The sequence below is a fragment of the Suricata suricatta genome, chromosome 9 (assembly GCF_006229205.1).
Source record: "Suricata suricatta isolate VVHF042 chromosome 9, meerkat_22Aug2017_6uvM2_HiC, whole genome shotgun sequence".
Lineage (NCBI taxonomy): Eukaryota > Metazoa > Chordata > Mammalia > Carnivora > Herpestidae > Suricata > Suricata suricatta.
The window spans coordinates 120,697,949-120,711,054 of record NC_043708.1 but is presented as its reverse complement, the minus strand read 5'-3'; the positions used below and the strand labels follow the sequence as shown (position 1 = coordinate 120,711,054).

Sequence of the window (13,106 nt, the reverse complement as noted above, 5' to 3'; positions counted from 1 at the left end):
TTATGACTTCTGTGTATTACAGCTATGGAGTCTTGTAAATTTGTGTACATGTGTATAGCTCATTAAATGTTCTACTGAATTGTACTATTCAACCTAATATTATGTGGCTCTTGTTGTTTATACTCAGGTTTTAAAGTAAAATCTCGGAGACAAATTAGGTCAGCTAAATTAAAACACAGGGAGGGCGTCTGAATTCTATTATATAAAGTTTCTTCTTCTCAAAGGATATAATTCTCTGCATTCTTCTGAATGGAATTTTAATTTCCTTTTTCAATTAAAACACTAAAGAACATTTTTGGCTTTGTTTGCAATTTACATTAAAAAAAGGAATTCTTTACAAATCAGTGAAAAAAGAAAATGCTACAGTTACTACCACACTCTTTTTTTAAATGTTTATTTATTTTGAAAGAGAGAGAGAGAGAGTGTGAGTATAGGTGGGGGAGGGGCAGAGAGAAAGGGGGAGCTAGAGAAGCCCAAGCACGTTCCTCACCGTCAGTGCAGAGCCCAACACAGGACTCTATCTCATGAACTGTGAGATCGTGGTCTGATCATATCAAGAGTTGGATGTTTAACTGGGTCACCCAGGCACCCCATGACCACATTCTTAATTCATCTAGATATTATTAATGTTTCCAACTAGACTTATTTGTTTATTTTAATGTTTATTCATTTTTTGAGAGAGACAGACACAACGTGAGTGGGGGAGGGGCAGAGAGAGGGTGAGATGTGGAATAAGAAGCAGAATCCAGGCTCCATACTGTCAGCACAGAGCCCCATGTGGGGCTCATACTCATGGACCTAGAGATCATGACCTGAGCCAAATCAGATGCTTAACTGACTGAGCCACCCAGGCACCTCCAGAATAGTTTTAATAACTGGGCTGTAGTGGCAAAAGACAGAAATAAACATTAAAAACTTTTACATGCAAGCATGTATTTGCACTATTTGTCAACAAGAAATCTGAAGAAATATTGATTGAATTTGTTCATTACTTCAAAATGTAATTTAATTTTAAATGTTTTATTTATTTTTGATACAGAGAGAGACAGAGCATGAGAGGGGGGAGGGCAGAGAGAAGGAGACACAGAACTGAAGCAGGCTCCAGGCTCTGAACTAGCTGTCAGCACAGAGCCCGACACGGGGCTCAAACCCATGGATGTGAGATCTGACCTGAGCCGAAGCCGGAGACTCAACTGACTGAGCCACCCAGGCGCCCCTAAAATGTAATTTAATTTTAAATTAGGAATACATTCCATAGTTCAAAACCCAAAAGGTATATATCTAAATGGCATATAATAGAATGTTCCTTATAGCATTGTTTATGATACCTCAGACCAGAAACAACCCAAATGTCCCAAAGTAGCACATACATAATTATAGTGTGATACATTCACCCAATGGAATATCATATAGCAATAAAAAATGAACTACTTACTCATGCAGCAACATGGATTTCTGCAACCATAATGTGGAGGGAAAGAAGGCAGCAATAAAAGTATCCATATGATTCAGTACAATTCTATTTATCTAAAGTTCCAAAAAAGGCAAAACTAATCCATGGTGTTAGACATATGATAGTTGGTACTTTTGGGGAGAGAAACAGGACAGTGTTTGGACAACAGCATCACTTCTGGGTGCTAGTTATGTTCTATTTCCTGATTGGCGTAGTGGTTATTCAGCTATGCCTTTAAAGAAAAAAGGGCTACTTCATGATTTAAAATGTGAGTGCTGCATTTATATATTTCACTGACTGTTTCCCCAAGGGGAAAAATCAGGGATTATATGTGCTTAAAAAAAAAAAAGTCGTTCATTGTGGTTTTGCCAATTATGGATTTTAGTTTCTACTGAGCACCGGACAGGAGGAGTCCAAATGAATGTATATCTTTGTATGAAGCCCATCTTATTCCGTAGCTGGGAAAGAGGTTGGGTGACCCTAACTGAAGTCGTTCAGACTCTTGGTTGTTTAACAGCTTTGCTAGTGCACTGCTAGAAGTTTACTTACCAGCTTATTTATCAAAGTCATTTATCAGCTTGGGCTGGTTACAACAGCATTCAGATTTGATAAATGCAAGGCAAGTGTTGCAATGATTGCAAAGCTGTTCTTTCACAGCACTTTCTCGTGGCCCTGCCTTACTCAGGGAGAAAAGGTTGAACTCAAAGGATAAGAAAATCATCAAGCTTTCACATCTGTATTAGGTTCAGATCAGTTTTGAGTACTGTACCAAATAGATTTTTCTTCATTTAGTTTGTTTCCTATTTAATGAGGTGTGATGTATACATAAGACAATTCTTTCTTATTAGTATACAGTTCTGAGACGTGACAATCACACAGTGTTGTGTACCCACTGCTACCACCACCCACACAATCAAGATGCATAAAGATCCCCTCACCCCTAAAAATTATCTCCATTCCTAATCCTCAGCCATTGGCAGCCCACGATTTGTTTTATTTCCCTATTTTGCCTATTTTAGCATGTCATATGTCTTTTGGATCTGGCTTCGTGCATACAGCATAAGGTGTCTGGGATTCATCCCCATTGCTGTGTTTATCAGTAATTCACTCCTTTTTTCAAAGTAGGCTCCATGCCCAGCACAGAGCCGAATGTGGGGCTTGAACTCACAACCCTGAGATCAAAACCTGAGCTGAGATCAAGAGTCAGTTATTTAATGGACTGAGCCACCCAGGTGCCCCAGTAATTTAATTCCTTTTTATAGCTGGGTTGTATTCCATTATCCTGATGCACCACAATGTGATTATTACCTTTCCCCAGTTGATGACCGATCAGGAGGTTTCCAGTGTTTGGTGATTATGATTAAAGTGGCTTTAATCATTTATATACAGATTTTTATATAAAGATAAGTATTCATTTCATTTAGGTATTACCTAGGAGTAAGATTATTGGGTCATGTAGTAAGTATATGTTTAACTTTATAGGAAACTGACAAACTCTTTCCCAAAATGGCTGCATCATTTTACTTTCCCACCAGCAATGTATAAGAGTAAGTTGTACTGCATGCTTCCAGCAATTGTTATTGTCTGGTGCTTAGAATTTTAGTCATTCCAATAGGTGGACAGTGGTATCTCATTGTGGTTTTGTTTAGTTTTCTCTAGTGACAAATAATGTTGAGCATCTTTTCATTTTTTGTATTGATCCAAGTTTCTGTCTGTTATCAGAATTCTTCTACCTTAAAAACTTACTTTAACAATTCTTATGATGTAGATCCACTATTAATGAAGTCCTTCAATTTTTGTTTGTCTGATGAAGTTTATATTTCTCTTTAATTTTGCAAGATACTTTCCCTGGGTATATATAGCATTCAGACACGAGAGTTCTGTTCTTGCTGCACTTTAAAAATGTTCCATTGTCTCTTGGCCTGCATAGTTTCTGATGAGAATCTACTGTAATTCTTACTTATCTTCTTCTTTATCTGGTGTATTTTCCCCCCCCTGGCCTCCTAGATATTCTCTCTACTTGTATTTGACTATTTGAATATGATGTTTAGGTGGATGGTTTTGAGGAAGGGCAGTATTTATCTTGCTTAGTATTCACCAAGCTTTTTGCATCTGTGGTTTATTTTTTATTATTTCTATAAAAATCTCAGCCATTCTCTCCTCAAATATTTTTTCTGTCTCTTTCTCACTCTTGTCTCCTGAGATTCATTTTATATAGTGTTAGACTATTTGATATTGTGTCACAGTTTTGGATTGTCCTCTTTTTTTTCCTGTTTGTGTTTTGGTTGGGTAATTTCTGTTAATCTCTTTTCCAGTTGATTGATCCTTTCTTCCATGGTGTCAAGTCTGTTTTTTAAAGTTTATTTATTTATTTTGAGAGAGAGAGAGAGAGAGAGAAAGAGGAGAGAGTGACAAATAGAGAGAAACAGAGAGAGACAGAGACAGACACAGAGACAGTGAAAGCAGGGGAGGGAGAGAATCCCAAGCAAGCTCTGTGCTGATAGCAGAGTATTCACAGGGCTTAATCTCATGAACTGTGAAATCATGACCTGAGCTGAAATTGAGAATTGGTTATTTAACCTACTAGCCACCCAGGTGCCCCTGGTGTCAAGTCTTTATGAGCGCATTCAGGCATTCATCATTTGTTTGACCAAGTTTGCTTTATTCTGGGATTCCAATTTGATTCTTTCTTACGATTTTTACTTCTTCGGTGAAATTCCTCGTCTGTTCATGCGTATTGTTAACTTTTCCATAAATCTTTAATATATTAATTGTCGTCATTGAAAATTTCCTATCTGATACTTACAACATCCAGTCATATCTAAATCTGCTTCTGTTCATTGCGCTGTCTCTTGAAAGGAGTTTGCTCTGTCTTGGCATTTTGTATGTCTTGTTATTTCTGGTTGAAATTCAGACATGGTGTATTACTCAATAAAAACTGAAGTAAATGGTATTTGCACTAAAATGAGAATGAGAACATCTTCTTTGACTAGACATTTAGGGTGGGAAGCTTAGTCAATATAAGCAGTAGCTGACCTTGGGTTTGGGTTATCTTGTTATGGTTACTCTCAGTGCATCACTGGCTTCAGTATCTTCTGGTTTTACCCTATGTATAGATTAGGGCTGTGATGACAGAGTTTTTCTCTTGTTCCTGTTACATTCTTAGGTTTATGTTTTTCTTATGGTTCCATCCTTAAAGAGAGAGAGCATATGGAAGAAGCTAAGTACACAGAGAGGCATGAAGGGTTGGGGCCATCGTCACATTCTACCATAGGTACCAGTCTCTCAGAAGTTGTATTTATTAGAGTTGCTTTAGAATCTTTTTGATTCAGGATCATTTGATGTTTGATGAGATGTAAGTATACTACAGTATTTTAGAACCTCTTTATGTATAGTTTAACAACCGTACTGATTAGAAACAGAGCTAGAAATTGCATAACTAATATTTACAAAGTACTCTTCCCTTTGCCAAACTAAGCCCATGTGAAAAGATCCTATGGTACATGTCGTCAGATTTTGGATAACCAATTGGCTTTTTCTTGAATTTTATTTAAGGAACTCTCATTTATCCAGTTTAACAGGAACTTTAGCCAGCATGCTGATATTGACTTGTTGTGCTTTGTGTATAATCCAAAGCAATTCTGTTATCTAGTATCATTTCATCAACAAAGTTCAGTTTCCAAGTTTCCTGAATTGGCTGCCTTATGTATGTAACTCTTATGTATGTATATATATACATATATATATATATATATGTAACATATTTGTGTATATATATATATATATAATGTAATGTATAATATGTAATACATATATAATATGTAAGTATATATGACACATATATAACATATATAACTCCCATATATATAATATAACATATATAATATGTAAGTATATATGACACATATATAACATATATAACTCCCATATATATAATATAACATATATAATATGTAAGTATATATGACACATATATAACATATATAACTCCCATATATATAACATATGTTAATATATATTTTATATTATATATACATATACATATATATAAATAAATTCCCTAACTGACCAATGTTGACCCATAGGCAGGAACATCTCTATTCAGTAGGAAAAAGTTACAGAATAGAAGACCTTCCACCTTCAGCAACCTTAAAGATTTAAGGGTCAAAATAGTTCACAGAGGAATGATGTGGGAAACAAAGGTAGAAAGAAATGTAGATAAAATTAAATTTCCTTAATGTGCAACCCATTGACAAATGCTTGAGGCAGGCAGAACATGACATTCTTACAGGAACTCCCAACTGTTTGAATGTTAATGCTTTGCTAGAGGGAAAAACAACCTTAGCTTGACAAAACTAGGCCTTTAGGATCCTGTGAGTCTTCTTTAGCATATGAAAGTCCTTTTGGAAACTGCCCCTTTTCTTTACCTCCTCAAACTCCCAAGTATGTAATCAGTTGCTCCCCACACTCCAGGGTAGCTCTTCCTGCCCGTGGGTCATGTCCCTGTGCTTTAATAAAACCACCTTTTGCACCAGAGGGGAAAAAAAGAAAAAATGTTCAGGCTCATTTTTCAAGCCTGTAGTGGATAAACAATTTTATTGGCAATGATTACCATAATAATAGAAATTTTGTATACCCCAGCATAGGGAAAGATACCTTCATAAAGATATGAATCCCACCATCTCTAATTCCTCCAGATAGATTTGCATTTCATTCAGAGCATCAGGTGTGTGTTAAAGGTACTTAAAGATATGAGGAATTAAAAAATCTGTGACGCTTCATTAATGCATTTCTTGATTTCCACAAGTTGAGAATTTACCAGTTGGCATAGCTTTTATATAAAATCTTATGGTCAAAGTTCATGTTACATCTTTAGTATATAATGAATGTTAATTGCTTAATATTTTTGAATTCTTCAACTACTCAAATATATTTACCATCCTCTATGTAGTGTTAGTACAAAGTGTGTTAATTGATCCAAATTTTTAGTTTTCAGTTTTGACTTAGGTTTGATGAGATTCTCCAGCCATATGCTACTGTTTGAGAAAACAATTTTGGGGGTGCCTGGGTGGCTCAGTAGGTTAAGCATCTGACTTTGGCTCAGGTTATGATCTCACCATTTGTGAGTTCGAGTCCCACATCAGGCTTTCTTCTGTCAATACAGAGCCCTCTTTGAATCCTCTGTCTCCCTCTCTCTCTGCCCCCCCCCTGCACTCTCCCACACACCTGTGTGTGTGTGTGTGTGTGTGTGCGTGCCCGCACACGCATGTGCTCTTTCTTCCAAAAATAAACATTTTTTTAAAAAAGGAAACAACTTTTACACTAGTCAGGGAATTTAGTATACATTTACAAAAATTGGGGTAGACTATACAGGCTAATTGGAGAAAACCTACTCAGTTTCCAGTTCAGCCTTTGGAAAAGACTTCAGGTCTAGGATAAGTCAGATATTCAGGATGAGAATAATTGTCGCAACTGGTACCAGTCCTTATAAATGAGAGCATATATTCATTCCACATAATTGACTAGGGTAAGTTAGCATCATAAGGTTGGAAATCTTGAGCAGAAATGTGAAATGCTTGATATCCAATTATATGGGATACACCAGACGTTGGTGGTGGATGAAAAAATCCATCAGTTTGTCAGATTTTCTGGAGCATTTACATTCTTAGAAAGGAAGAAAACACCACGATGAGCATAAGATCTCCATGGGAACATGCCTTAAGGAGATTAAAAAGCATAAAATAATTCATAGTTAGTATGTTAAGTATCAATCAACAAGGTTAACTCACCAAAAAGAAATCAGTATCTGTAAGGATTAGAGACAGATGTAGAAAGCAGAATGAAAAAGAATTTAAAAAGAAGGAAGGAAGGAAGGGGAGAAAATTAGTGGTTTTGAGTATTTAGTCTTGTTCTGGTGGTCTTGGGTAGAAGCTTGGTATTTATCAGCTTGGTTCAAAGTACTTGGGTAGCTGCTGTCGGCCATTAAGTAGTTTACTTTATCTGGATGTAAATTTAAGGCTCAGTTTGAGACACCCAATAATTATTCCGATGTTCCCTACTATTGAATCAGCTTCTATGACTTTCTTTTGTATAAGAGATAGATACATGGACCCAGAAAAAACTCTTTGTAGTTTTACGACGGTATCTGTTGTTAAGACGCCTTCAGAGGATCCTTTCCAGCATTATACCAGAGAAGATCTCCAGTTGGTGTCTTTTCCAAAATACTTAGTACCTAGGTTGAAGGAGGGAAGAGGTTCTAAAGGTGAAATTTTTGAAAATCCAGCTTGCACCCATGGAAGATTGTAGTAATTATTGAATTTCATTTTGACAGTACTTGGCTGGGTGTGTATGATGCAAGGTCAGATTACTGATGTGCGCTAAGACTTACAGGTGCATGGTCTTCTAGTTATTGTTCCAGAAATCTATAGTCTATGTGTTCCAGAATAGTCTGACCTGATGGTCACTAGGAGTAAAATTCTCAGCCAGGATGTCCAAGCGTTTCAGAGAACTTGATCAATTTAAGATTTTCCCCTTAATTTAGAGCTTAGATTTGACTTATTTTTATTACTTTTATCATATTTGTTTATTATATCCTATTCATACTTTTGTATTGACTTGCATTATAAAATTAAATCTATTTAAGTAAGGGCACCTTGCATTCCCTCTGCAAAACAGTGTAGAGGTTCCTCAAAAAATTAACAGTAGAACTCCCTATGACCCAGAAAGAGCACTGCTAGGAATTTACCCAAGGAATACAGAAGTGCTGATGCATAGGAGCACATGTACCCCAATGTTCATAGCAGCACTTTCTACAATAGGCAAGTCATGGAAAGAGCCTAAATGTCCATCACCTGATGAATGGATCAAGAAGATGTGGTTTATATATTCAATGGAATACTACATGGCAATGAGAAAGAATGAAATCTGGCCATTTGTAGCAATGTGGATGGAACTTGAGGGTGTCATGCTAAGTGAAATAAGTCAGACAGAGAAGGACAGATACCTTATGTTTTCACTTATAAGTGGAACAGGAGAAACTTAAGAGAGGACCATGGGGGAGGGGAAGGGGCAAAATAGTTGGGGAGAAGGAGGAAGGCAAACCATGAGAGACTCTTGAATACTGAGAACACAGTGAAGGGAAGGGGGGTGATGGGCATGGAGGAGGGCACTTGTCAAGATGAACACTGGGTGTTATATGGAAACCAACTTGACAATAAACTATAGAAGAAAAAATAAAAAAAAATAAATAGAGACACCCTGGGTAGCTCAGTCAGTTAAGCCGCTGACTTCTGCTCAAGTCATGATCTCACAGTTTGTGGGTTAGACCCTTGTGTCGAGCTCTGTGCTGACAGCTCAGAGCCTGGAGCCTGCTTTGAATTCTGTGTCTCTCTCTCAGCCTCTCCTCGGCTCCTGCTCTCTCTCTGTGTCTCAAAATAAATAAATGTTAAAAAAATTAAAATAAATAAATTAAATCTGTTTAAATAGAATAATGTTCAACTCCAATAAATCTACAAAAATGCAGTAAATGTTTAAAACTATTAAACCATCAAAATCCTAGAGGAGAACACAGGCAGCAACCTCTTTAACCTTGGTCATAGCAACATGTCTCCATCAACAAGGGAATAAAAGCAAAAATGAACTACTGGGACTTTATCAAAATAAAGTTCTGCAGAACAAAGGAAAAAACAACAAATCTAAAAGGCAGTCTACGTAATGGGAGAAGATATTTGCAAATGACATATCTGATAAAAGGTTAGTATCCAAAATCTGTAAACAACTTACCAACTTAACACCCCAAAAACAAATAATCCAGTGAAGAAATGGGCAGAAGACATGAATAGACAGTTTTTCAAAAAAGATATCCAGATGGCCAACAGATACATGAAAATATGCTCAACATCACTCATTATCAGGGAACTACAAATCAAAACCATGATAAGATAGCACCTCACACCTGTCAAAATGGCTAAAATGAACAAGTCAGGCAACAGTTATTGCCAAGGATGTGGAGAGAGATGAACACTTTTGCACTGCTGGTGGGATTGTAAAGAGGTGAAGCCACTGTGGAAAATGGAATAGGAATTCTTCAAAAAGTGAAGAATAGAACTACCCTACGACCCAGCAATTGCACTATTAGGTATTTATCCAAAGGATATAAAAATACTGAGTCGAGGGGGCACATGCGCCCCCATGTTTATAGCAGCATTATCATCCACAGCCAAATTATGGAAGGAGAGCAAATGTCCATCAATTGAAGAATGGATAAAGAAGATGTGGTATGTATGTATATGCAATAAAATATGAATCAACCATCAAAAAACATGAAATCTTGCCATTTGCAAAGTTGTAGATGGAGCTAGCGTGTATTATGCTAAGCAAAATAAGTCAGTCAAAGACAAATATATGATTTCATTCACATATGGAATTTAAGAAACAAAACAGATGAAACAGAGAAAAGGAACAAAAAGAGAGGCAAGCAAACTAGAAGAGACTCTTAACTATAGAGAACAAACTGAGGGTTGTCGGAGGGGAGATGCTGGGGGATGGGCCAGATGGGTGATGGGTATTAGGAGGGCACTTGTGTTGAGCACTGAGTGTAAGTCATGAATCACTAAATTCTACTCATGAAACCAATATTACACTATATGTTAAGTAACTAGAATTTAAATAACAATTTGAAAAACCATTTAAAAATGATAAAAAAGAAAAATCAATACAAATCCAATGACATTTAAATATCACACTATTCCCCACAAAAGAGTTCAGTGAAAACTAGGTGTTGCCTGACATTCAGTTTATGTCTTTATCTTCATTCTCAGGCAAATATTTTCTTTTAAGACTAATGCTGTAACTGTTCCTTGTAAAGACATTTAATTTATTCGATAATTCATTATTTATATTATCATTTATGACTGATCATAAGTAATTAGCCATTATTACCTTTCTAAAATTTTAGGTTAGAAGTCACTAGTATATTTATCAATGAACAATATCTTTAAATTTTAAAATGTCATTATTTCTTGTACTGTTTTTAAGTAGTTTGCAATACTGAGTGTTTTGTGGATTAAAAAAAAATTTCTATTTCCTAAGTTGATGAGATCTATACAGCTCATTATTGTACCAGATATTAAAAGCTTAAAAGTTAATCCTCATCATCGTTGAGACTTTTTATAGGGGTCAACGGTACCACACTTATATTTGTAGGATATTTTGCCCAGCTGCTCAATCAGGAGCAATGCCACTCAAAGAAACCAGACTCTAAGTTAGTGTCTGTGTCTAACAATACTGATACTTTTTTTTCCAACCTGTATAATTGATCTTCCAAGGCATATGGAAAAGGCATACAATATTTAACTTCAGCAGGATTGCTAAGTTATTGACAACCAACCAATGCCCGGTAAATACTTTTATTTCGGCAATGGCCCACAAGGTTAACTTCTAGAGAATTTAGTCCGATACATTGAAACAACTCAAGACAACTAGACTGTATAATTTTGAGAGAAAATATATAAATTAAGATAATACTTGTTTATATTACTTGCAAAATGTCTGTATACTAAAATTGCTACAGACAATAAGGTACATGCCCTTTAGAAAACACAATTGGTCAATTATTCTTTTTGAATATATTCATATAAAAATGGAAATAAACATTTGCAGCATCAATACTTTAAGTTTATTTATTTTGAGAGAGAGAGAGAGAGAGAGTGAGCAGGGTAGGAGCAAAGTGAGAGGGAAAGAGAGAATCCCAAGCAGGCTCTGCATCATCAGCACAGAGCCTGATGCAGGGCTCAAACTCACAAACTATGAGATCACGACCTGAGCTGAAGTCAGATGCTTAACCTACTGAGCCACCCAGGCGCCCCATTTTTGTTTTTTTAAACATCAATAGATTTGATTAGCAAATGTCATCCATGTAGGCACGACTGTCAAATCAAAAGCTAAAAAAATTATGCCTTTGATTCTAATCATCATTATTGTAACTTAATAAACTGTAAATTATATCATGACTTGCAATCCCCATCCACTACCAGAATTTGTAATATATGGCATTCTAATTCTAAGAGCCAGATGCTTGATCAGCTGAGCCAGCCAGACACCATGTATGGTGACTCCAAAACAAAACAAAACAAAAATCAAAAAAACAATAACAACACCATGTGCATATCAGTAGGCTCTCCAAACCTCCCAACAAAGATGTTTTTATTTAAATGTTCAAGTATTTCATCCTATCTGTGTGAACAAATCCTGGTGCAACAATACTCACTCTAATCTTTCTTGTTACCTCTTTAGCAAGAATATGTGAAAATCCAACTAATCATCCTTTATTGGTACTGTGGACAGACTGGTCAGAGTTGCCTTTTTTAAACCAATAATATGTCCTGTATTAACAAGAGGCTTTCTTAGTTGTTGAATCATAGTCTTCATGGCAGCTTTACAAGTCAGCATGGAACCCAAGAGATTAGTATGAGGTAAGATGTCATATGTTCAGGTTTTTTATTACTAAAAGGCTATCCCTGTTCATTCTAGCTGCATTTACCAAGAAATAAACTCGACCTAAGTTTTTCTCCATCTCTTCAAATGTATTTTGAATCTCATGTTCTTTGGCAGCATTAGAGCTAAGTACGAAAAGATTTCCGCCAAGGTCACCAGGGCCAGTGGCTTGGGCCACTTCCAGATTTCTGGGGATGATGGCCAATTAGTACCCTTTCTGGGCCATTATTTGGGCCATTGCCCTTCCAATGCCCCAGGAGCCTCCCCAAAGAATGCACACTGCCCATCTTGGACCTCAGAATCACAGACTCAGAGGGAAGAGGTCTAGGAGTGCCAACCCCTTTCCAGATTCCCTCGGCTCTAAGAAAGCCAAACCATCACAAAAAGCTGCCACTGTATACCTCCTCCTCCTGCCGCCCCAATATAAAGATTTTGATAGTTTCATTTTACCTCCACTTTTCATGGAAACTGGTGAGTAGGCGCAATAAGATTTTTGATTAAACAAGAACACCTTACCAAGTTTCTTTATGACTATCCCAGTACATAGAGAGTAGGGATGGTATTCCTTAGGTGGGAAAATTGTTGTCTAACAATTTGTGTAGTTATTTCAGTGCTTGCAGTGGCTTTTCTGCTTGAGAAATCTTCATCATCCAGAGAATTTATAATCAATCCCAAATACATATTCATAATCTTGTGACTTGGGTAACTGGATAAAGCACATCTTTGTGTGTTTGAAAGTCCTCTGGAATATGACTCAGACCCATATGTATCCTATCTTTACGGTTTTCTTTTTTCCTGGGTTATGATGGTACAGATGAGGCATAAGCCCTCCGCATCTCTAGATACCAATGAGAAATTTCCCCACAAACTCTTACTCATGGTGGAAGCAGTATTTTTACATTTTGGTCAAACTTAACCTTGTTTTTTGGGTGCAACCAAATGGCCATCCTGTCTACATTAGGAACTATTGAAATTGACAGAACAACTTGATTTTAGCAAATGTTTCTTTTTTTTTTCTGAAACTGAGGTTGAATATCCTATGTCTGAAACAGACTCTATGCATAAATATATTCATTTTCTTACATTTGTCTCATCATAAATGAGTTCTCTCAGCAAGGACAAAAGTGCCACTTATTTTGTTTAATGATCTGGCAGTGCA

General features: G+C 36.5%; 1 pseudogene; it reads right to left on the bottom strand.

Moving 5' to 3' along the window:
- Positions 1 to 11,589: 11,589 nt before the first annotated feature.
- On the bottom strand, positions 11,590 to 12,826 carry LOC115302366 (annotated as a pseudogene).
- Positions 12,827 to 13,106: the final 280 nt, after the last annotated feature.